Source organism: Podarcis pityusensis, assembly GCF_964106645.2.
Source record: "Podarcis pityusensis genome assembly, chromosome: 2".
Taxonomy (NCBI): Eukaryota; Metazoa; Chordata; class Lepidosauria; order Squamata; family Lacertidae; genus Podarcis; species Podarcis pityusensis.
This window is the reverse complement of record NC_138029.1, coordinates 104,280,619-104,307,236: the sequence shown is the minus strand read 5'-3', so window position 1 is coordinate 104,307,236 and position 26,618 is coordinate 104,280,619. Positions and strand designations below refer to the sequence as shown.

The 26,618-nt window shown below is 44.6% G+C and overlaps 1 protein-coding gene across 5 annotated transcripts in view; it reads right to left on the bottom strand.

Annotated features, from left to right (window-relative positions):
• The window catches only part of FHIT (fragile histidine triad diadenosine triphosphatase), a 1,036,588-nt gene that overhangs the window by 675,832 nt on the left and 334,138 nt on the right, over positions 1-26,618 (bottom strand). Inside the window, exon 1 of one of the 5 annotated variants that reach the window (XM_080995949.1) lies at positions 19,354-19,422. The exons of the other annotated variants lie outside the window; for them this stretch is intronic. The gene's annotated coding sequence lies outside the window, so the exon portion shown is untranslated. Of the gene's footprint in view, positions 1-19,353; positions 19,423-26,618 lie in introns of those variants that run through there. 5 annotated transcript variants of the gene reach the window in all.

The following is a 26,618-nucleotide window of genomic DNA, read 5'->3' as shown; positions in this document are numbered from 1 at the left end:
ATTTTTTTTTGGGGGGGGGAGGAAGAAAAAAAGAACAAATTCCTATGCCCCACAAATAACCCAGAGATGCATTTTAAATAAAAGGACACATTCTACTCATGTAAAAACATGCTGATTCCCAGACCATCCACGGGCCGGATTTAGAAGGCAATTGGGCCAGATCCGGCCCCCAGGCCTTAGTTTGCTTACCCATGATTTAAAGGAATGCAGCACATCTGCGGAAGCACTGCACTCGCAATTCTCATCATACATTTGCTGTGTACTAAATGCAGCCTGCAGCCTCCGTTAATGCTTCTCTCATTTCCCATGCACCGGGCTGACTTCGGTACAATTAACCCCACGTTAAGAAAGATGCACCATATAATCTAAGCTCTTTAAGATTCCACTGTTGGAGAAAGCTCAAAATGACTGGTGGAAATATAAACGGAAAGGAGAGCTCCAGTCAGTTTCGCTTCGAAACGACAGCATCAAAAATCTGTTGGACTGTCTTATCTAGGGCAGTGATCGGGAAACACACTCAAAAGCTTCTGTTCTGACAAACTGTGCCAGCTACACAGAACTTCGTCAGAAACTATGTGACCTGTGCCCCTGTGGGGATATACAAAGGCATGCAGATTAGCTACGCTGCTGCCTTCCTCCTCCTCCTCCTCCTCCTCCTCCTCCTCCTCCCAGCCCATGCAAAGAATTCCCTAAGACAGGCTATTTCTAAATGCCCTGAAGGCATGAGAGGAAATTTGGGGCGGAGGAGGGGGGTGGAACTGTTCTCACCAGAGGCAAGAATTCTGCACATCAAAACACCAAAGGAATTTTCTTTACAGAAAATCAGTTCACTGCTTACGAAAACATATGCATCCTCAACAACTCTTCATTAGGTAAGCAACGCTGTCTCTAACACGCTGAGCATCAGTTCAGTTAACAAATCCCCAGGCTGATGGCATAGGTGTGGAGGAAGTACACAGTTTCCCAACCTTTGTGGTTAACTCTCCCCAGCTCAGGGAATAAGTTCCCTTGATTTTAGTGTGATTCAGTTGCAAGATCTCGCCTGCCTCAATCTCCCGTATCCCCTGCCCAAGACCCAGTAACTTACCAGGGGTTGAGGCAGGTGCTCCCATGACCCCTGGAGAGCAACTTTTCCCATGGTTTGTAGCATTTTGTCACTGGGGATTCTTGTACTGGTAGTCGCACCCCCAGCGGGAAACAAAGATCCACTTGGACACTGCTGCTGCTTCCTTCCCATCTCTATCCACACACACCCACACCCGCAAAGGAAAGCTTTCAGGCCAGGCATAGGCAAACTTGGCCCTCCAGATGTTTTGGGACTACAACTCCCATCATCCCTGACCACTGGTCCTGTTAGCTGCGGATGATGGGAGTTGTAGTCCCAAAACATCTGGAGTGCCGAGTTTGCCTATGCCTGTTTTAAGCTTTAGGGTCAGGGAAGAGAGCGGGGCAGAGGGAAGGCACTTTCTGAGCACCTTCAAGCCTTTGGTAAGCACTTGAATCAGGGGGTGCACATTCCTGGAACGCTTAACAACAGGACGTGATGCAGTGCTCAAGCCAAGACTGCTGACACTGCCATGACAAACTGTGCTACAGCGGACCTACGCTGTTTCCTCATTCGCATCAGTGGCAGCTAATGATGCTGTCGATGTGAGGCCATGGATAGGAGTCTGAGTTGAGACAGGTGCCATGCAAGTCAGGATGAAAGAGCTGGATTAGAGATGGAGGAATGAGTCGGCAGGGTCAAGAAAGAAAAGCAGGACCAAAGAGTAATTAAGGATGCAAAGCTCGAGAAGATATTGTTGCTTGGGACACCCTCAGCCAAAAGAGGAAGGTGGGAAGCTGTTTCATCTCAAGACAGACCATTTGTCCATCTAGCTCAGTACTCCCAGCACTGATTGGCAGTGGCACTCCAGGGTTTCAGACAGGGATCTCTGCTAGCGCTATCTGGAGATGTTAAGACACTGAAGCTGGAACCTTTTGCATGCCTTGCAGATGATTCTTCCACTGAGCTCTGGCTCCTCTCTGCCCAGAAGGATCCAATCGCCAGCCTGGATGAGGGGAGTCAGTTCAAGGCTGGGACGTTATTCACTGAGGAGGCTGCCACCTGGAGTTCAGTGGCTCACCACACAAATGCAGATCAAGCAGGTTCTGACAGTTGTGCAGCAGGAGCAAGGAAACACATAAGATGTTGGGGGGGGGGTTGAACATAAACTCAGTGTTGAAGCAATGATTCTTCAACGTCAACTTTGTTGGATGTTGTGCGGATGCCTGATTATCGTCTTAAAAAGCAACTACTCTATTCTGAACTTAAAAATAGAAAGCATCATGCTGGTGCTCATCAAAAGAGGTTTAAAGACTGTCTCAAGGCAAATCTAAAAAAAATGTAGTATAAACACCGACAAATGGGAAACACTGGCCTGTGAGTGCTCCAATTGGAGAACAACCTTTACCAAAGGTGTCATGGGCTTTGAAGACACTTGAATTCAGGACGCAAGGGAGAAACGTGCTAAGAGGAAGGCACACTTGGCCAATCCACATCGTGATCAATTCCCGCCCGAAAACCAATGTCCCCACTGTGGAACGACGTGTGGATCCAGAATTGGCCTCCACAGTCACTTATGGACTCATTGTTAAAACCGTGTTTATGGAAGACAATCTTACTCGGCTACAAGTGATCGCCAAGAAAGAAGAAGAAGAGGAGGAAGAAGACAAGTTCTATCCTTTAGGAATATATCCAAAACAATATTCTAAGAGCCCCTTAGAAAGAAAACTATACCCCACCCTAAAAAAATGTTTTCAGGTGAAAGGAATGACCCTCATAAACACAGATTTTCAAACCAGATCAAACAAGGGCAATTCACTATATACAAAGTAAGCTACAAGTGAAATGCGTAATGTGACTTTAAGGTGAAGCAAGGGCATCAAATCCCAAGGGCCCTGAACTTTGCATTTCACACCTTGCAGCTGCCAAATATTAAGACAATGGTTTTGAACACAATAATATCTGTAACTAGCCCGGTGTCTCCAGCCTGCAGGCTCAAGTCTTACCGATTACTCTTGCTCCCTCGCCTCGCTGCACAGAATTGCTCCGTTGAACTTGATGTTGCTAACTTCGGCCTAACTTACAAAGAACATTAGCTTTAACAAAATATATTCAGCCAGCAGAAATTCCAAGCTTAAGCCTTTATCCGGAAATGCAAACGATCTTGTGAAGAAGTGTTACTATTTAAACTACTTGCATGAAGTTGGAACTCCATCAAAGAAAAGGAAAGAAGCACCCACCCACTACTTAATTGTTTTTTCCTCCTTCTCCAACTTCCTCTATGCTAGTCTGTCGCAAACAAACTTGGAAGTCTCATCAGCTTGTCAGAAGAAGCAAAGTCTATCAGTTACCCAAACACTGTGGCAGATGACATTATTGCTCCTACTCTGGAAAAAAAATGTATCGTCGCTACATTCCCCTGTACCTCCTCCTCCAAACTATGGGTTGTAGCACAAGGAGCTAAAAACAGTATGATTTTCAGATCATAGAACAGAAGAATGAGTGGGTTCCCAAATGAATGCACCTGCAGAAACTCTGTCTGTCTGTCTGTCTGTCTGTCTGTCTGTCTGTCTCTGTCTCTCTCTCTCTCTCTCTCTCTTTTTCTGACACACCCTTGTTGGAGGACTGTAAAACAGATATGGCAGGAATTGAATTATTGAAGGTTCTGTAAAAGCACAGTTATAAAGCCTTGTATAGTGAGGACTATAAGAACAGCAATTGTACACCTGTGTCTTTATTTTCTGCCAGTTTAGTCTTTTATATTTGCATCTCCAATTTTAAAGCAGCATTGTCTATGGTTTTGAAGAGACCTCCTGAAGTAGCGATCATAAACCCAAAGTTAATTTTACAGTATCTGTCTCAAAAGGTACTTGGCATTGTGTTTTCTCTTCTTATGATTTCAGAGTTTGAGAGTGCTAAGAGATTGAACTAGAATAGGATGGAATATCCAGGGAAAGCTGTTTTTAGAAGAATAATCTGCTCGTGAGACTCGCTTTTCACATCTGATAATGGCCCTGCCAATACAATTGATTTATTTCAGCAGGCTACGGAAAATGGTAAGCCCCTTATGGCAGCCATTAATTGCCCTGAAAAAGAGCAAGATCCTAGACCCGGAATGCAAAAATTCTTGAAGATTTGGACTGAAAAGGCAGGACGAGGAACCTGCAAAAACCAAGGAATGTTGACTGCTTAAGAGTATATGGAACAACATGGAATACGTAGCCACTCTTCTGGAAGTTACATATTGAAGTCCATCTGTTGGCTCTAAATGTTTCTAAAAGCTGTTTTGACAAGGCCTTCTGTGCTGTTTTTGAAAGCCAGGTTATTGGTGATCGTCTCAGTTTTGTTCTTCCTTAACCACCTAAGCAGCTAGGGAAGTCTGTCCCTTTCCAGTGAAAGGTTTCAAAAGCTTGTGAAACTAATCTGCATGGGCGCCACCAAACAAGAGGCAGGAAATGGAAGTCATGCCTGCTAAAAAGTTCTACGACAAGCAACCCATCAAGTGCCACAGTCTGTTTGTTGTCGTTGTCATTATCGTCATCCTACGTTTTCTCCAAAGCGCTCAAGATGGTGTGCATGCTTATTTTCCACCTCCTCATTCAAACCACGACAGCCTTGTGAGGTAGGCTAGGCTGAGAGGCAGTGACTGGTTCAAGGTCACACAGTGAGTTTCATGGACAAGCTGGGATTTGAACCTTGGGCTCCCAACTCCTAGCCCGACACTCGAACTCCTCCACCACTCTGGTGAGATCTCTTAGGAAGCAAAAAAAAAAGGCAATTTATTGTTGTTTAGTCATTTAGTCCGACTCTTCGTGACCCCATGGACCAGAGCACACCAGGCATTCCTGTTTTCCACTGCCTCCTGCAGTTTGGTCAAACTCATGCTGGTAGCTTCGAGAACACTGTCCAACCATCTCATCCTCTGTCATCCTCTTCTCTTTGTGCCCTCCATCTTCCCCAACATCAGGGTCTTTTCCAGGGAGTCTTCTCTTCTCATGAGGTGGCCAAAGTATTGGAGCCTCAGCTTCACGATCTGTCCTTCCAGTGAGCACTCAGGGCTGATTTCCTTCAGAATGGATAGGTTTGATCTTCTTGCAGTCCATGGGACTCTCAAGAGTCTCCTCCAGCATCATAATTCAAAACCATCAATTCTTCGGCGATCAGCCTTCTTTATGGTCCAGCTCTCACTTCCATACATCACTACTGGGAAAACCATAGCTTTAACTATACGGACCTTAAAAGCAATACAGGAGTTTTAATGCTGATAGCCCACTTTATGGACAAATTGACAAACTCTCCCCCCCCACACACACAAACATCCTCAAATAATTGCAAAAACTACTAACACATTTCAGTCATACTACATTTCAAAAAAGGGGCACCCCATAATGCAGCAGGGCTGTATGTGTCTGGTGTGTTTAAACATAGCTTTTCCCTTCTCCCTGCCATTTATCACAAAGGGGGGAGGCGAGAAGTTGATGCAGAAGCTATGAACAATTTGGAGCAACTCTCCCCAACCCCAAGAGGCTTTCTGGGAGCACAGGTGGCTGGGGAAAAAAAACTTTCCTTTTGTCAACTTGAGTTTAATTTAACTAGGATCCAAGCCAACGTGTTTAGAATCAGGGTACCGAAACTAAATATGAATGATAACATAAAAATAAATGGCTCACCCGGAGTCATCAGTTAAAAAAGAGACAATAATAGAGATCAGAAGTTCTGGGCCTCTGTGTCCTGTAAGGCCAAATCAGAAAGCAATAACTTCAACAGGCTTTGGCTCTGGCCCAAACTGCCAATATTAAAGGGAAATGAAGATGAACTAGGATATATTTCTTAATATACTACCGCTGCTATTATTCTGACAGCCAACAAGCCTAAAAACAAGACCTGGCATACGAGTAAAACTCCCAGCAGAGCATCTAGAAGCAAAACCAAGCACTGAACCATGTAAATCTACTTGCAACAAAATGTCTTCACATATAACATGCCCATCAAAATAAACTCTTAGAGGGGAAATATTCCACCTTTGGGAAACCAGGGTTTGGTGTAAATATGGTTATTGCAAAGCTGGCTCCATGTATCACAAAGGGCTGCTCTCATTAAAGTGCGAAAACATCCCAGGCCGGCATAGAATCTCTCAAATCCAAAGAGCTGGAAGAAAGGTCGTCTGAAATCACAGGGGTTAGGCTACCCTTCTGGCAGGAGTCTGTTCCCTTTAAGTGACATATAACATGCAAATGCAGGTAGTGAATCACTTTCCCACCTGGTGAAAATTCTCATCAGAAACCTATAACCTCGCCCAGCTTGTCCGGAGTTTTGGGCTGGGTTGCCATCAGTATGCTGATGACACCCAACTCTATCTGTTGATGGATGGCCATCCTGACTCGGCCCCAGACACACTGACCAGATGTCTGGAAGCTGTGGCTGGATGGTTACGTGGGAGCCGGTTGAAGTTAAATCCTTCGAAGACAGAGGTCCTCTGGCTGGGGCGGGACGATATGGGATTGGAGGGGCAACTCCCATCTCTTGCGGGGGTGCAATTAGTGCCAGCACCGTCCGTTAAGAGTTTGGGGTAATCTTCGATACCTCCCTTTCTATGGAGGCGCAGATTACAGCTATAACAAAGGCGGCATTTTTTCATCTCCGCCAAGCTAAGCAGTTGGCCCCTTATCTCTCTCGCCCTGACCTAGCCACTGTGATCCATGCGACGGTCACCTCCAGACTGGATTATTGTAACTCGCTCTACGTGGGGCTGCCCTTGAGACTGACCCAGAAACTCCAGCGGGTGCAGAATGCCGCGGCGAGACTCCTTATGGGGTCTTCGCTGCGAGATCACATTCATCCGGTACTATACCAGCTGCACTGGCTCCCGGTGGAGTACAGGATCAGGTTTAAGGTGCTGGTTTTAACCTTTAAAGCCCTATACGGCCTAGGACCCTTGTACCTACGGGACCACCTCTCCTGGTATGCCCCACAGAGAAACCTACGGTCTGCAAATAATAACATCCTCAAGGTCCCAGGCCTCAGAGAGGTTAGGCTGGCCTCAACTAGAGCCAGGGCCTTCTCGGCTGTGGCTCCAATCTGGTGGAATGCTCTGTCACAAGAGACTAGGGCCCTGCGGGATTTGACATCTTTCCGCAGGGCCTGCAAGACAGAGTTGTTCCGCCAGGCCTTTGATCAGGGCGCAGCCTGACTCCCTCCTCTGGCAACCTGCACAGAACTTTGCTTAATTGGTTGCCATCAATTTGATTTAATTAATTTTTATAATGAAATATTTTTAGATTGTGTGATTATTTGATTTTTTGATTATTTGATTGTTGTTAGCCGCCCTGAGCCCGGCTTCGGCTGGGGAGGGCGGGATATAAATAAAATTTATTATTATTATTATTATTATTATAACAATATGCATTTTTGCACTCATTAAAAGGTAAAGGTAAAGGACCCCTGGCAGTTAAGTCCAGTCGCAGACGACTCTGGTGTTGTGGCGCTCATCTCGCTTTTCAGGCCAAGGGAGTCGGCGTTTGTCCGCAGACAGTTTTTCCAGGTCATGTGGCCAGCATCACTAAACCGCTTCTGGCGCAATGGAACACCGAAACAAGAGCAGCGCATGGAAACGCCATTTACCTCCCCGCCGGAGCGGTACCTATTTATCTACTTGCACTTTTTGGCATGCTTTCGAACTGCTAGGTTGGCAGGAGCTGGGACTGAGCAACGGGAGCTCACCCTGTCGCAGAGGTTCGAACCACTGACCTTTTGATCAGCAAGCCCAAGAGGCTCAGTGGTTTAGACCACAGCGCCACCCTTTTGTACCCGTTACTACACCATAAAACTAGTGCAATGGGGCCTTTACCTCCTCGTTGCACTTACTCCAAATCCACTGTGGGGTTCAGCAGAACCCCAGAACAGCGCTGGGGAAGGAGGGGGGATAGTTTGGTCTGAGAAGCAGAAATATTTGCATTGATGGAACCATCGGAACAGGAGGATGCAGAATTCTTCCCCTAGTAACATTGTTATTGCAGCCTTCTGGTTATTTTGTTTGCTCTTTTCTGTATTTCCACCTCCACCACCAATTCTACACTATCTTTTTTTGTGATGAGGAGTCACATTCTGAGTTTGGACCACTCTGCAAAGGAATTATACCCCCAGTGTGAATACCATCTGATTATTTCTGAAACTGATAATGAGCACAACTAAGTGAAAGAATTCATTAGGAAGGAATATATCAAACTTGTCTGAACTTGACGGATTCAGCAAGACTATTACTTCTGCTTCAATTTCTGTGGCACCCGGAAGGGCTTGAATGCAGGCTTCATTAACACATTGACTTGAGGAAAGCGGCAATGTTTCACTGCTGGGGGACTCGAGTTCAGGTGCCGCTCGGAAATAAAGATCAAATACAAAATACAGATATTCTAATGATAGAGAGCAGACAGAAGGTTGCTCTCATGCTCAAGTTTCTTAAGAACGTAAGAAGAACCTGCTGCATCAGGCCAGTGGCTCATCGAATCCAGCATACTCTTCTGCATCCAACAGGGGAGGGAGAACATATCCATTGCATCTAGTAGCCATTAATAGCCTTGCCCTCCATGAATTTGCCTAATGTCCTTTTAAAACCACCCAGGTTGGCACCATCACTACTTCTTGTAGGAATGTTTTAACTACGGGCTGCTTGTAGAAGTACAGTGGTATCTCGGGTTACATACGCTTCAGGTTACATACGCTTCAGGTTACAGACTCCACTAACCCAAAAATATTACCTCGGGTTAAGAACTTTGCTTCAGAATGAGAACAGAAATCATGTAGCAGTGGCATAGCAGCAGTGGGAGGCCCCTTTAGCTAAAGTGGTGCTTCAAGTTAAGAACAGTTTCAGGTTAAGAATGGACCTCCGGAACAAATTAAGTACATAACCAGAGGTACCACTGTACTTTCTTTTGTCTGTCCTGAATAGTCCAACTGCTCTATGTGACAGTTCCTTGTCATTTGAATTGTTCCTTTACAAACCATGTGTTGTTTGTTAAGTTGTTTATTCTATCATAGGCACCATCTATGCGGAGCCATGGGGGCCTGGGCACCCACAAATTTCCAGTGAAGGGGCCGGCCCTCCACCCAAAAAAATTCTACTCTGCATCACACACATGCCGTGGGGTATGCACATATCAGCACGCTTCCGAGACGTGTGAGCGATGTCAGCATGCCAGGGGCAGGCTAACGTCACATTTATTCACCCCACGGTGACGTCAGCACACCCCGGGCACTCACTGTCATGGGGGCAAGGTGGTGTACCTGATCTATATCATACCTTTTCTCCAAAGATTCTCTCCCCTCCCTGTTTGGTCCTCACATCAAACCTTTGTTGGTGTGTGTGTGACTGGTGAAAGGGTACCCTGTGAGCATCTTGCCTCCATAGGGGTTTGAACCTGCCTTTCCTAGAGTCCCAGTCCAACACTTTGTTGCGCCACACCGACTGTCATGTGTCAGCATGCAGAACAAGGACAAATGCTATGTTTAAGGATAGACGTTTTCCCCTGACAAACACACAAGTCTTTGTAAGATCATCTAGAGTTGTGCCAAGGCCATATGGCACTTTATCAATAGATGTTTCCTTTCGATAATTATTTTTGCACGTGCATCACTCTGTGAGACACTGCGTACACACAAATGTTTCATCTTCCGAAAGGACAAGCCTAACTACTTTTTGAAAGTTTAATTAGGAGTAAAAGCAAATTTATGTAGTAATAATAAGACATTGTCAGCAAGTAATAAAGACATAAACCTACCATGCATTATCAGCACTTAGGAAAGATAATCTTTCCAATATCACTTACAAAATGCCTAAAGAAACTCTCACACTGTAATGTACGTCATCTCAGAAGATTCTATTTGCTACACCAAGATTGTATTTAACTACTCATTTGGTGGGTAATTCAGAAAATGTCACTTTCATGTTCTTTTTCTTCCTTTCTGGCACATAAGCAAAGTTTGCAGTATATCCTAAAATAATTGTATTTGCCCTTAGCAAACATGCTATTTGAGCTTTCAAAGAAAACATAGATATAGGCTGATAAAAAATTACTCCCGCTCAAAATGCATTGACAGATTTCTACAGAAGCTTCTTCAAGTTAAGAAAAGGCTTATTTAAATCTATTTAAATGTTCTAATGTGCAGTGCAGTGCTGTATTATGAAACTTCTACAATAGTAAGATTATATAAAATTACGAAAATGGCAATCAACTCACAGGAGAACTGCATCTCCCATAGTTTTTGGGGAGCCTTTTGCCCTAACACAGAACAACCAGGAGACAAAGAGGGATGAATATGACAGGCCTCTTTCATTCTTCTCCCTCTGTGCATGCAGTTTCTTTTCTGCCTCCACCATGTGCCAGGCAAGGGAAAGGGGTATTGAGGGCTGGGCTTGGTGAGACTAGGCAGGTTCTTCTCTGGCTTAGATTTTAACCTGAGGGGGAGAATAATTTGGGGGGCTTGTAAACCCTACCTCTTCATGAGTCCCTGAAACTTCTATCTAAGCCTAAACTCTGAGTACTTTGCCAGCCATCTCAGTTCCCTGCCTCAGTGTAACTGCTTTGTCTAAACTGATCCCTACGCCTTCCAGTAATCTGTTTAGCAGCTTTAGATTTTTAATGCTAATTACACACTGATGTGTTATGATGGGATCTCTTGACTGCCTATAAGGACAGCATGAAGTCTGTTTAAAATATTGTTATTAGGGCTTATTAGTCACTTTTGTTTATGAAATATAAAGTCTCAAAGAGACTTGCAATATAAAATTATTCAGGTGACTCACCTTCATGTTGCCTTCCTACAAAATTTCTCTCTCCCTCCTTCTCCCAAGTTTCACTTTACTTTGCAAGGAAAACCTCTTCATAGCTGTGTCTCTCAGCCTGGCTTGCCTGCTGGCTTTCAAAAACATCAACAGCTTCCAGTCCTGTAAGACTCAGGACTGCAACCACATTCTGTTCATCTCTGAATCAAAGACTATTGTGAAGAAGTTAGCAAGCCGCAGAGATGAAGCACTTAAATATTCCATAGAAATCTAAAGCTCTCATGTACTGTGATGCTTCAGAATCTTGAGAGGACAAATAAAGCTGAGAAATATAAGAAGTTAGCAGATTGATGACGAGAAGGGAGATAAGCAGACGGTTTGATTTGAAGCCGCACTTGGTACTTTAATCCTGGCACCATGTCATGTTCTGCTTAATTCATATTCCTTAAACCGAGGGGCAATCTTCAAATAAAACTAGGTTTATTCTAAGAAGAAGCATCTGTTGTGAACCACCTTAACCCTCCCTGTCTCTGCCTGCTAGGACCAACTAGAACGAGCTCTGAGTGTCAGCATAAAGTGTGCTTCATAAATGGGATGCTTACATTCTCAACAACAACGAAGCGTATCCCTTTTTGTAAAGAATGCAAGAAAGGGAAGGCATGCCCCGTTTCACCTCTTGAAGCAAAATGGGAAGTGTAGCCCTGCCCTGCTGCCATCATACCTGTTGCCACACACTCTGCCACTGCTGCATGCCCTGCCACATCTGCAGCTGGCAAAGAAGCGTCACTGCCATCAGAACCAATTTCGAGTCAGAACACACCATTTGGGGGCAAAATCCAGGGCTTTGTTTTTCAGCTGGAACTCACAGGAACTCAGTTCCAGCACCCCTCCAGTGGGATAAGAGAACAAGGGAAGCATTCATGGTGAGTTCCGGCACCCCTTTTTCTAGAAAAATAGCACTGGAGAAATCCTACCCCAAATGGACATGATCTCACCCCAAAATGGCGGAAAAGGAAGTGTTGCTTCTTCACTGCTGGCGGCAGAGGCGGGACACCCACGGGAGTGCTAACCTGGGGGCTTCTGCCGCCTGAGGCAGTGCTCTCACCTTGCATAATGGCTGGGCCGGCCCTGCTGCAATGAATTCTAAAAACAGCCACAGAAAAGGGCACGTCAGCCCCCGGTGTTAAAGGCAGAAGCTCTCTGTCATTCAGTTGACATGCTGAATGACATGTGAGGAGAGCCTAGCTAGCTAGCCTCAGTGTCATGTGTACATCACTAACGCCCTTCCCCACACTAATGTTTGTCAAGGGGAAGCCTTCAGACATGGAACTATGAACATGCAGTTGGTGGGGATGAGGGTGGACAGGTGTTGTGAGATGGAGGGGGTAGTTAGTGTGGCCTCACTTTCCTCTTATGTGTTACGAACGTAGGAAGCCGCCTTATACTGAGTGACACCATTGGTGCATCTTGCTCAGGATCATCTGCACTGATTGGCTATGGCTCTCCAGGACTTCAGACAAGGCTTCTCTCCCAACGCTACCTGGAGATGCCTGGATTCAAAACTGCGACCCTCTGCGTGCAAAGTAGCTGCTCTGCGTCAAAGCTATGACCCTCCAATCAACACAACCCAAAACAGATGACGTCCTTTCCCAAAAGTACACTTGAGGGTGCAGGAGAAGAGTTTAGAAGGCTTTGCAATGACTTCAAACAATGGCCTTAGAATTTATCTTTTTCCCACCACCCTATAATATTATCACAAATCTAAATATCACCTTCAGCCTAAGGGTCCAAGGAGCCAACGAAAACCAACGATATTTTTACATCGGGGTGACACATGAAACTTATCCACAGAGGCCAAATAATTTTTTATGTTCTCCATGGGGTGCCTTGGCAACAAAACTACAGAAGGAGTCAATAACTTCCACTTCACTTGAATAAAACATAGTTCAGGATGGAAAGCAAGAGAAAGAAGATCAAGGCACATCAAAGGCAATCACGAAGCTCCACACCAGAGTTAACATGACACTCACAAGGTAGACAGAAAGACTCTTTAATGTTACAAGCCGTTACTTCAGAGGCATACGTAAACGAAACGTATGTTCGCTCTCCACGCAGCGAGCCCAGAAATCTTGGGGGGAATGGAGAAAAGTGGCCAGACACCACTGAATCTTTCCCCCTCCCCTGCACCCCCCATTCATTAAAATGAATGGAAATGAAAGACAAGGTTATCGTCTTGGAGTGCATTCACATGACCGCCATAGAGCTCAGTGAAGTTGTTCCCAACACCCAACATATTTCCCAGTTCTTCCCCTCCCCAGCTGTTCACATCAGCACAGCTTCATTTATGTCAGATTCGTTTCTGTTTGTGTATAGACTAGTGGGGCATTGACAGGGGTGGCAATGCCTTTACCCTACGCAAAGGTGTTCGCACCTTGGCTAGAGAAAATTAGGAATGGCCCAAGGACTCCAACTGCCGCGAAGCTAGTTTGAATGACACTTTAATTCCAAAAACCAAGTTACTTTCTCTGTACAACTTTATTGTACATTGCAGTTTTCTATCTATATTTGGGGCGCGGGGGGGTCCCTTATTATTCCTTCTGTTTTGTCTGCTTTTCTGGGGGGGATCTATCTATCTATCTATCTATCTATCTATCTATCTATCTATCTATTTTAGCTTATTAAGCCAGGAACAATAAATCCAAAAAGGCCCATAATGTCATTCACAAGGCCTTACTTTTATTCATAAAGAGAGGATGAGCTGTGGTGCTTTAATTCCTTGCATTTTCACCATTCTTTTCCTCCGGAGTTCTTCCGGTGCCTTGTATACAACCACAAGTGCAATAATGCTTGCATGCGAAACTCCATGTAACGCATGCTTGCATATACACATTTTGTCAACATCACTGTAAATGATGCCGTTCCCCATCTTACATAATAGGTAACCATTTTGCTCTTAATTTCACCGATGAGCGCTCCTTCTCGTGCTCTCTGTTTCAGTTGCATTAACAAACGAGTTTAAATTAGTCCACGTTGCCTAGTATCAATCTTGATTAATTGGTTCTTATCTTAACAGATGTTAAGGCTAACTCCAGACTGCCTTGCACGAAGTGCATCCGTAGTCCTCTGGCTATCCGGCAAGTTCCCTGCATAAAGGCTTGTCTAAAATGATCAGATATCAGAAAAGGCCAATGGCCCTTGAATGGAGGAAATGACAGGGGAGTTTGCTTCTAGGATACTTCTGCTGCATGTTCAAAGCACAGAACTCTCATTCATGAGACTGAGCACTTCCCGAATTAAACAAAGGAAAGGGAAATGCCTCTCTCTCAAGATGCCTTGAGATTTTGTGTTTCTGTGGTTCTAAAAGTGCATCTATCCAGCATTGCTCTGGTAACCACTTTGCTAAGGAGCAGAAGAATCAAGAGCTCGCCTCTTAACACAGGTATTTCAGAAATGGCTCTTTGTGGACATTATTATGTCTAAAAAAAGAAAAAGAGGGGGGGGAATGACAGGTATTCTTTATGGGAGATGAGAGGCCTGATGGCTTTGGCAAGGTTTTATTAACATGCTAAATTAAACTCCCCTGTTAACACGGGCTGTTTGAAACTGAACAGACGCAAGATTATTGAGGCTTTACAATGAGAGAGCAGCACTTTTAATTCTGTGCATTATCCACAGACAACATCAACATCACCATGGCAACTGCACAGCCATACCATGCGAAGCGTGAATGCGCCGATCGCCAAACATGAACTTTGCGGAAAGCACTGAGCCTGACAAAAAGGCACCACATGCTCCTGTGGCTGTAGACTCTTCCCCGGACCTGGTGCAAAAGGAGGCCAGTGCTTTTGCAGGCTGCTTGAGATCTGGTAGGAAGGCATCTGCCAATGAGAAATGGCGGGTGAAGCTGACCAAGCCCCCTAACTAGGCAGAAGGTTGGGGCAGCGCAGGAGAGGGGACTGAGGCTGTAGTTGTGGTTCTGGAGCCACAAACTGGCAAGAAGCTGGACAACTCAAGAGATAAACATATCTGAGAGCCAAATTAGACATTATATCAAAGGTCTCGTCCATTTAACTTGCACATTGAAAAAAAAATGCAGCTGGCATCAGATGGGGTGTGTGTGTGTGCTGATTATCTGGATCAAAGCAGATTTGGAAGGAAATTTATTATTATTATTATTATTATTATTATTATTATTATTATTGCCCCGCCCATCTGGCTGTGTTTCCCCAGCCACTCTGGGTGGCTTACAAAATATCTGAAAATGTAATAAAAACTTCAATCCTTAAAGACTTCCCTAAACAAGGCTGCCTTCAGATGTCTTCTAAAAGTCAGATGGTTGTCTATTTCCTTGACATCTGACGGGAGGGTGATCCACGAGGAGGGCACCACTACTGAGAAGGCCCTCTGCCTAGTTCCCTGTAACTTTGCTTCTCGCAGGGAGGGAACCAGCAGAAGACCCTCGGAGCTGGACCTCAGTGTCCAGGCAGAATGATGAGGGTGGAGACGCTCCTTCAGGTATACTGGGCCAAGGCCATATTGGGCTTTAAAGGTCGTATTTTCTTCCCCTCCTTTGATCAAGAGGAAAATTCCTCTTATGAAGCTAGTATTTGCCTTATGGCCGTTGGCTGTGCTGGAGTCCAACAACACCACAATTTAGCTGCCCCTGCTTTAGAGGGAATATATTTGGACTGAACAGGCAGATGATCTATTTGTTTTCTCAGCAAATCCCTTTCGCTCTCACACAGCTCCTTGGCTCTCATAATCATTTGTCTTGGAGGTACTAATTATGCACATGCACATAACCACTGCACATAATTTATTCTGACCACAGATTGTGAATTTCTCTTAGCACAATATCAAAGACGCTGCTTTCAGCAAGAAGTGTGCTTCCTTGATAATCTCTGTCAAACCACCAGGCTGTCAATGGCAACAGGTCCGCCTATCACCTGAAAACAGCACCATTCATTGCAGGCAAGTCACATCAAAGCCACCTTTGGGATGTATACCCTTAGCTGATTTTGTGCCCCGGTTCTCAGTGAAGTCTGAATGTTTACAAGGGCAATTTGCGCAAACTGCCTCATGCCAGGTCAAGCATTTTGTTTTGCTTACTCCGACTGGTATTGCTTACTCTGACTGGCAGAAATTATCACGGTCTTAGGCAGAGGCTTTTCTTGGCACCTGCTATCCCATCCTTCCTCCAGAAACCTCAAGGCAGTTAGCTGCAAAGATAAAGCTCTAAATGAACCATTTAAAATACCCCTTGCAGCCTTACTCTAAAACAGCAGCAGGAAATGAAAAAACAAAAATTGCTATAACGATGACGCACTATTGAAAGCACCGCACCTATTTTCACCTACTAAGAAATACTTTTCTTAATAAGGTAAACTCAAAGCAACTCCCCCCCCCAAAAAAAGTTCAAAAGACACAGCCCAAATCACCTATTTATGGCCCACCAAGCTGAACACAGGGGGACACGGGTGACGCTGTGGGTTAAACCACAGAGCCTAGGACTTGCCAATCAGAAGGTTGGCGGTTCGAATCCCCGTGACGGGGTGAGCTCCCATTGCTCAGTCCTAGCTCCTGCCAACCTAGCAGTTTGAAAGCACGTCAAAGTGCAAGTAGATAAATAGGTACCGCTCCGGCGGGAAGGTAAATGGCGTTTCCGTGCACTGCTCTGGTTCGCCAGAAGTGGCTTAGTCATGCTGGCCACATGACCTGGAAGCTGTCTGCGGACAAACGCCGGCTCCCTCGGCCAATAAAGCGAGATGAGCGCCGCAACCCCAGAGTCGGTCACAACTGGACCTTATGGTCAGGGGTCCCTTTACCTTTTAAGCTGAACACAGGATATATATAGTGCCCTCTGTGGGCCTGAAACATCCTATTTTTACTGCAGTGCCCGCAAAAAAAGAGGAACCCCAATAAATCATGGCTGTTGGGACTGTGTTTGGCTTGGGGCAAGAAGCTGTGCTTAGGTTTGGCTTAGGCCCTGCTCCGACTCCTTTCCAGCCTATGCTCCTGAAGAGGAGAGCTGATCTGTACCACGCATGTGGAACAAGACTCAGCCCACAAGCAAATTTGCTTCTGGGAATCTGTGCCTGGCAAGCAGCTTAAGACACTGTTGGTGCCAGTCTCTCGAGCTGCCAAAGCCATTGACAAGAAGCCCTCAGGATAGCACACCTATTTTAGCACAATAAGCATTGCATCCTCCTGGGCTGCGTTCCAGCTCTTTAGCTAAGATAAATTTCTGCTGCTTGCTCTGTGAGCCATTCTAAAGCCAGTTTCTCCCCCTCCCTTGCAGATAAGCGGCAAATTTGCTTCTAAGCCCCCCCCAAAGGAAAACCCCATCCTTCCCCTTGCAAGATTTATATGAAATATGCTGAGCCACACTTCCATGGGCCGTTTAATGCTTCTCCTTTCAAACAAAAATTACACTCTGTCACAGGATTGTTCGTTACTTCTGAAGTGGGAGAAAAGCTTCAGTAAAAGCAACTTCAGCTTAGAGGTCCCCAGCGGTCCTGAGCGTTTCCTGTGCTTTGTCATTCGGTGTTATTCCAAGCGAACATACAAGGTCACTTCCTGGCTATGCAAAAAAAAGGGGGGCTGAGAAACCAAGAGTTCTGACTGTCCTCAGGGATGCCCCTGTTTATTCAGTCCAGTTATCAGATACCTAGAGAAGAGGTAGAAAAGACCTGGAGGAGGAGACTACCCATTTTTCCACAGATGGGATGACTGGATTTGCCCCAAAGACAAGACTGCTGTGCATTAGCAGATGAAGATGAGAATGAGAGGAATTTTTCACCGATCATAAAAAAGAAAATTGCTGTACTCTTCTGATATATAGATAGATAGATGATAGATATAGATAGATAGATAGATAGATAGATAGATAGATAGATATAGATAGATATAGATAGATAGATGATAGATAGATATATTGTTCATATATTCAGGTTTTTAGCTTCCTGGTGTATAACATTCTTCCCCACATATTCCTGATGCAAATCTTCACTCACTCCTTTTCCCATGGTGGGGAGGAAGACACCTTTTGTGGTTCACCTCAAGTGCGAAAATGTCTTGAGTTCATCCTGGGTAACAGGAAGCAGTGGCTTCAGGAAGGAGAGTCCCAAAGAGGGCATCATTTTATCACCAACAACCTCTGTGTGCGATGGAGGAGGAGGAGCTCCGGTGCTGAATAGATTCGCAATTGTAAGTTTTTCCTTAATATCTAAGGCCAGCATGATTAGCTGCTATCCACACCAGGATTTGCAGAATTCACTTGCAACTTGTGGGTGTCGAGGAAACCTCCCATCTGAAAAGACCCTAACTTGTCGCATGTCTAGAACTTAACCATTTGATAGTTAAATCTTGCTTCCCTGGTAGGAAATTTGAGGAACCAGATTCTTTTGAGGGAGCAGCAAAAACCTGCAAAGGAACCAAGCTGTTTGCTTGGCTTTGATCTAGCAACTGAGCTCTTGGATGCTTAATTACTAGTAGCAATGTGCAAAACAAAAAACAAAACTGCTGAGGTTAAACGAACCAGAAACAAATGACAAACTAGATTTATCAGCTAGATGAGGTGCAATTTAAAAATGGACGCTGCGTACACAAGGCAGGTCTGAATCATGCATAAGTTCTCTGTATGCTCGCATGCATTTGTGTTCTTCATAACAGAATTAGTGTGTTGTGTTCCAGTCTTCCATTTTATTTAAGCATCAAGAAGTTCTCCCTGACTTCAGTACTTTCTTCCCCTTTTCAGTCATCGGCAAGTACCAATCACTTCTCTGGGCATCTATACAAGAAGCTGTCCTGAAATGACTGAGGTTTGAGAATTTGCCCTAACCGACAACAAAGTGGTCTGCCCTTGAGTAGATCACTCTTTAATCATAGAGCCTATCTAAAAATCCAGAGTAATTTCTATTTTCTTTTACTTTTTTGCTCTCAGAAGGACAAGAAGTACAATAAAAGCTATATAAACACACGGAAGCAGGCCTGTTTCACTCCCGTTCCTGGGTAAGCATCTCTATCATGTTCCACTTGTGACATAAAACTACATCCACTACTAATCCCCTTGTAATTTGCTCAAATTAATTCATTGTCTATTTCCTGCCTAATCAACTCCTACTTAGTGCCAAGTGTTAAGTACTGCAGTAAAACATCACCTTCATTCCGTCGCTGTACATTTACGACAGATATCATGTGACTTCCCAACACACTGTCACAACTCTTCCAGTTGCAGAGACTGAAAAGCAGCCACAACGACGTCTTGGCCGTGTCAGCGGCAAAGGTCAAGCTTTCGAGATTTGGAGCTCCTTATGCAGAGTGCGTACCTTGGCAGCAATCGCCAGCTGTAGCTGTTCACGTAATAATAGAGAGAACCAGGCAAAAAGACTAAGGAATGAGAAAGTACTGTTCTGTGAATTGTAGAATATCACCCCCTTGCCCTATGCAGTGAAAGCTAATATGTCACAGTATTATTATTATTATTATTATTATTATTAAACAGAATTCTCCTGAGTTTTCCAAAGCTTACATTTCAGAGAGCTGGGGTGGTGTGGAATGCTTCCCCAAATCCCTCGGTGTGTGTTTCTTCACTCTTTTTGCTGCTGTTGCTGCAAGTGCTGTCACTCTCCCCACTGGTGTTGGGCACCACTGCTTAGTATTATTAGTATTGCTTCCTGCTTCTGTTTTCACTCTGAGTTGCTTTCCGGAGAGGCACCGGAGTGAGCTTCCTGCCTGGAAAGAGCACCAGGGGGGCGGGGACTGCCAAGCAGCAGTAGGGAAAGGATGCTAGCACGGTAGGTAGGCTGCAATCCATCCTTGTTTGCAGTAGGGATGGGGGGAGAATTTTGGTTCAGTTCATTTTGATGAGAACCAACCTAATCGGCACTTCCCAGGACAGTGCAGAATCCAAAGTGATGCATTCTTTGAAATTCATCCTTCTCTGAATTTTTCAAGTGTGTGTGTGTGTGTGTGTGTGTGTGTGTGTAAGGAGCTGGTAAAAATAACACTAGACAAGAGTTTCAAAAAGCATGGGGGAAATGCAGAGAATACTTCACAAAACAGTGCCCTAAAATACATACCTGGACTTGTTTTGATTAATGTCTGCAGGAGACTTTGTGGATATTTAAGTTATAACTAGAAAAATCTTAATAATTATTCATAAAGGAAACAGTTTATAAGAAGTAAATAAGGAAGACAGATACAGGATAAAGGAAGACTTTTATATGGTTGTTTGTATTGTTGTATGTTATGCTCAATGTATTTTATGTTCATGTTTAATGAGGGTGGATTTGTGTACTGGGGATGGGGGGGGTTATGCTCTGTTATATATAAAATTCCAATAAAAAATTTAAAAAATAAATAAATAAAAATGCTTTCTTGCAAAAGGTGTATACTAACAAAGATGTCTATATAGGAGCAATGTGCACTAAAAAGCTGTCAAAAATGTACGTTTAATTTTAGCGAGGACTGTTTTCTTAAAAAATAAAATAATCACCAGCTGATGCAGAAATGTGGATTGGGAAAAGGAGAAATTGAGGGAAACCCAAACTGATGCATTTGCTGATTCCTAGTTTGCACCACCCCAATTACTGAACCTGTCCCCAATTTGTCTGTGAATTGAATGGGGGGGAAATTGGGGGTGGGGGTGGATGAGTCAACCATAGCATGGATTAATTCTTTGGTCATCAAGGTGAGCCGTGTTTTTCAAACAGAATGTAATGAGGCTTAAATCCCCAAACAACTATTTGCTTCTCAGCAGGATTTAACATGAACAGGGATTTCCTTTGCTGGCAATTTCCTTTGGTACAAGGGTGGAGAGAGCAGACCATTCATCTGAAAGCGTGTGCAAGGCACCCACCTGAGGTTCGACTCTAGGACTCCTCGTGTAACCTTTTGTTGCTAAACTAGGATAGAGGAGAGAAGCCTTCAGCAATCACAGCGGGTCCATTGAGCAGACATTGTTTTAGTGATGACGGAGCGGCTCCTTTTCCTATCCATCAATAGAAACTTCCTTCAGCTACCGAATCTCGCTCAAACAGGTAGTTCTCTCTTGGAAGCTTTGCTGTATGCTTTCATTCTCAGAGGGCGCAAAGGGATATAACAAAAGCAGTACCCTGAAGCAAAACTGCCTGGCTACAGTCAGAAAAATGGCCTCAGGTTACTCTGCAGCTCTTCTTCCTTCTCCCAGGAACAGCACATCTTGCTTTCATTGTTGCAGGGGGAAAGCTGAACTTCTGTTGAATATACGGGGCTGTTTGTTCACCACGGTAATTAGACATCCCTTACAACTAGGACAACTGCAGTTTCCCCCCATAATCCATACACGGCATGCTGGAAAGAATATTTTCTCTCCAGTTAGGTGGCTATTTTGAGTGCAATATTTATCAGCATTGGGAAGCGAAAGGAACATGTAACAAAACACTCTTAAAACATGCATCGAACAAAACTGTGGGTGTTCCTAATCGCCCTGGTGTGAAATATTCTAAACTTTAAGGTCGGCCATAGATTAATGTTGCACAATGGAGGCCTCTTTATGCAGGGCCGTCTTGAGTTTATGCATCGCTTGGGAATGAATCCTCAGGACCACAGAATGCATATCGCGCACAGTTTTAAATGTATCAGAGTCAGAACAGCACTTTCAGGTAAACACCCTCACTTACATGAACTCATACATGGACTTCCTAACAGCAACCCCTTCATAATATCTGAATATTGATGAAAAGCAAGATAAAATGGCTTGCATAAAGCCACCTAAGTAATTCTGTGGCTGAAGTGATATCTTTCCACCATGCTACAGGAGTCGCCAACTTCTTTAAGGCCCGTGGATGCATTTGGAGTTTTAAGCGAGGGTCATAGGCTCTGTCACCCAGGCCAGCCCCACCCCTACAGAGAGACAGAACAAGAAAAAGTATGTTGTTTTTGTTGTTTTATGCATTTGGTAGTCGCTTTATTTTTAAAAGGCCTCTAACAGACATAACCAGGTAGAATATAAACAGGTTAGGTGAGTTAAAATTCTATTCCAAAGAAACAATAACCCACGTACAATACAAAATGCCTAAATTGCTCGCCCAATGTTACAATAAAAGGACAAGTCTTACCCCACCCCACTAAGAGATGAGCACCACAGTATTTGCCAATTTAACCACCACAAATGGAATAAAAATGTGTTAGCCTTGCACCTAAAAACTGACAATGATGGTGTTTGACGTGGTTCCCTGGGGAGCAAATTCCACAAATGGGGGAACGTGTCACTGAAAAAGCCCGTTTTAATGAAACCATACAAACACACACACACAATCACAGAGAGAGAGAGAGACCCCACTTTTACAAGGGATCTGAGTAAACACTGCATCCAGTAGAATTAATGATGAGCCTTGAAAAACACAGAGTTGAAAGAAAAGGAGCATATTCCAACTTCCTCCCTTCAGGTCTAGGTAATTATTGGGGTAGGAAAAAAGGATGCCATGCTCACTGCCTTGTGACCAAATGGGTGGGTGGGAATCAGAGGCTTAATGTGTGCCAGATGAAAACCACGTGGTTGCCACACTGGAGACCCAAGCTGCATGTAGTATTACAGCCCCCAAACAAGTGTCAGGCTCCACTACTGGAGATCTACAGGGATCTCAAGGGATCTTTCCCTATCTGTCTATAGAGCGGTACCTCGGTTTTCAAATGTAATCCGTTCCGGAAGACCGTTTCGAGTTCCGAAATGCTCAAAAACTGAGGCACAAAGGGCGGCCTGCAAATTTAATAGAGAAAACTGGGGGAAATAACATATACACTCAGCGGAAGCTGTTCAACTTCCGAGGCGTGTTTGAAAACAGAAGCATTTACTCCCGGGTTTACGGCGTTCGAGTTCCGAAACGTTTGTCAACAGAGACGTTTGAAAACCGAGGTACCACTGTAACACTATACTAAGAAATTCACCAGCTCACATGGAAGATAACCCATCTGAGTGTTACCATATCAAGAGAGCAAGCAATGCCGTTTTGTTAATCTAGCAGCTCGTATTTTTCACCTGTCACTGTTTGCCATCCATGTTTCTCACCCACTTACTTACTATTTTTATGGTCTGTGCCATGAGGATACAAGAAAAAAATTTTTAATAATTTTTTTAGAAGAGAGAGAAATACCTGTTTCAAAAGTAACGGCCGCTGACAAATATAATGGGCCTGAGAAATCACTCTCACACCAATTCAAGACAAACCGGTCGCTCCATGCAGGATGGGGGGGGGGGGGGCACAAGCAACAGTGTAGCAGATGTTTACATTCATGTGAGAAGGCATGATGTAACGTAACATAGCGGGCAGGGATGCACAAATCTACCAATTTCAGTTTCTCTAAGCTTCTCATTTTTCCAATCTTCAGTTTAGCTGTCAAAACTTTCACCTCAGTTTGCAATATTTTTTTTTTAAAAAAAGAAAAAGTCTGCATGAAAATTCATATTCCCCTTTAATGCAAATTTCTCCTAATATACAGACCCTTGCATGCAATTTTGCCTCATATGCACATTTTTGCAAAGTGAATTTGCCTAATAAAATGCACTTCTGTTTGCTATTTTCATGAATATGTGACTTTATATGCACACTTTACTCTAAAATATGCATTTTTGTTGCATTTCTTGGCTGGGGAACTGCATTGAAAAATTCAGACACATGCAGATTTTGAAGGATGGCTGTGTTCCAGTTTGTGCATTGCCTCAGAAAGTGTGAATTAGGTAGATTCGCCTTCTGAAGAGGAACAGTAAGACTAAAGGGGAACCTGCAGTTCCATGGAGAAAAAACCTGTGTAGCAGACCTGTGAAAAAAATGGACCTATTTAAATTTCATATAACAGCATTTTTCCGCACTTGTTCCTCGCACCCCATATTCAGAATTATTGTCTTTCTTAGCTAAATACATCCAGCATTTCTGCTGATACTGCTCTAGGAGATGCTGTGAAAAAAGGGCTTAGGTCTCTGCACCTGATTGGTTCTTACAGTCACCCAGACCCTGAAATATATGCAAATTGTTTGGTTTAATTGTGGGGGAGTCAGATCAACATGGACTTGGCTGGCTGGCTGGCTGGCTACAACATGCCTGAAAAGCCGATATCATTCTTTCAGATCCCAGACTCCTCTTCTCCCTGGCTTTAGCCTAAACATAGTGACACAAAAACATCTCTGTCTCTCACACAACTTTGTGTGGGAAAAGTTGTGTGAGAGACAGAGATATCTCTGTGTCACTCACTATGTTCAGACTGAATCCAGGGAGGAGGGGAGTCTGGGATTTGACAGAAAGATACAGTGGAACCTCGGTTTTCGAGTGTCTCAGAAGCTGAACATTTCGGAAGCCAAACGCTGAAAACCTGGAAGTAAATGCTCTCGTTTTCGAACGCACCTCAGAAGTTGAATGGCTTCCGCTGTGTGTTTTTCTTTTTTCTCAGTGGATTTTGCCGACTGCCCATTGCTCCTTGGTTTTCGAATGTTTTGGAAGTCGAACGGTCTTCCGGAATGGATAACGTTCGAAAACCGAGGTTCCACTGTACCGACTTTTCCAGCTTGTAGTCAGCCAGCTGTGATAGTTGTAGTCAGCCAGCTTGTTGTAAACTGACAGCTAAGAAAGCTCTGCACACAAGGGGGGCTTGGAATTGCAACCCAGGAGGATGCAAATAGGCAGTGGACTGCAACCGATCCCACTGGCCTTAAAATGTGCAGGCCTTAAAATGTCAGGAGTCCTGTAGAGAGACACTGTGGAGATGGTTGGACGCTGAGGAGAAATGTGGGGGTGATCGGGGAGCTGGATGACCCAGGAAAGAGTGCTAGTGGGCTGGAGGGTGAGAAGCAGGGTCCCCAAGAGGAGTTTGACTCACAGGAGGCGGCCTGTGGGCTGGGAGGCAGATATCTAGATCCTGGGGAGGAGCTTAGTTGGCTGTCAAAAAGCACTCAGGCCCACTGGATGGATTAAGTCCAATATGCTGCCATATCAGGTACCGTATTTTTCTCTCTATAAAAGACGCACATTTTCCCCTTTAAAAATTAAAGGGAAATGTGTGTGCGTCTTATGGAGCGAAGTTCCCGCTGCGCTCCGAAGGCTTGCGGATAGCCGCCTGAAGCCTGGAGAGCAAGAGGGGTCGGTGCACACCGATCCCTTTTGCTCTCCAGGCTTCGCTTCGCTGGAGAGGCACTGCACAGTTTTCCCTCTTTGCGCAGCGCCCCTTCAGCGAAGCGGGAGGAGAAATGGAAGGGGCTCTGTTTCTCCTGCCGCTTCGCTGAAGGGGCGCTGAGCAGAGAGGGATAATTTTTTCCCCTCTAAAACAAGGTGCGTCCTATAGTCCGGTGCGTCCTACAGAGTGAAAAATACGGTGCCTTCCTATTTGACGCACCACACCTATACTTGCTAATACCATGGATGGATTTCAAAGTAGTGCTAAGGAGACTGCAAGCATCTTCCCCTTCTCCCCCTACAAGCTGTTCTGGGGTTATCCCGAAGCCCTAGAACTAATTTCGGGGTGCATGGGAGGAGCAAAGGCAGGAAAAGCATTGTTGCTGTAGCAGGACTCATTTGCTGGCTCCCACTAGAGCAACTTTTCAGTTGAATCAGGTCCTGTTTTGGATACTATATGCTGGCTGAGTTAATACATGGGCCACCTGTGTCCTGAAAGTGTCACTGCTTTCAACATTAATGAGCAGTGACCAAACAGGCAAGGTGGAGGACTGGGTTTCTGTAGGGTAATTTACATTTCAATATTAGTTTAAATTTCCACACTATACATGAATCGGTGATTAATGCTAATCCATTACTTACATAGCAATCTGCATTCATCATCATTATCACTAGTTATAATACCGCCTTCTTTTAAAGCAACTGTGCTCTCTCTCTCTCTCCCACCCCCTTTTTTTCCAAATATAAGAACAGGCATAGACAAACTCGGCCCTCCAGATGTTTTGGGACTACAACTCCCATCATCCCTAGCTAACAGGACCAGTGGTCAGGGATGGTGGGAGTTGTAGTCCCAAAACATCTGGAGGGCCGAGTTTGCCTATGCCTGGATAAGAATAAGCACCACTGAACACAAGGCAAACATATATGTCAAGCCAGAAGTAAGTTAGTTGGACAAAATTTCCCACTAAAAATCAATAAAACTTAAGGCAAGACTAACTTGCCCAGTTGATCATAATGGGGCATAATTCTGATGAGTTCGAAAACAACCCGCTGGATTTGTGTGTTGTATCCAGAGGTTGCACAAGTGAAAACAGCTTGTGGAACTGACCCCATCTTCCTTTAACCCCCTTCACCCTGATCATGCTTTTCGGAAGTCACCGTTCAAACAGTGTGGAAAGGGGTGTTGTGTCACACAGAGCTGCAGTAAGAGGTGAGAAGTTACCTGAAATTGGGCAGAGGCAGCACCACTTCACACAGCCCAGTGTGCAACATAGCACATACAGTCCAACGGGGTGGTGATCTAGGGAGGGTTTTGGTACAGAGGAAAGCAGTGAGGAGGATGGGAAGAAAAAGATCCCCCCAGTCTTCAAGTTTATAGAACTCATTATGTAGGGCTCTCCTGTCACGCCCTGTCCTTTCTCTCTCCCCAAATTTAAAATCCTGATGTGATCCGATACAGGATAGTGGAGGAACTGCCGGATAAACAGTCGTGTACATTTAATCTCCTTCTATCACATATTCTGTCTGCTATGCACTGTGTTACTCTTCTGAGACAGCTTCCCAACATGAAAGTGTGGTAGCTCAGTGGTAGAGCATCTACTTTGGGTGTAGAAGGTTCAATCACCAGTATCTCCAGGTAGGGATGAAATCC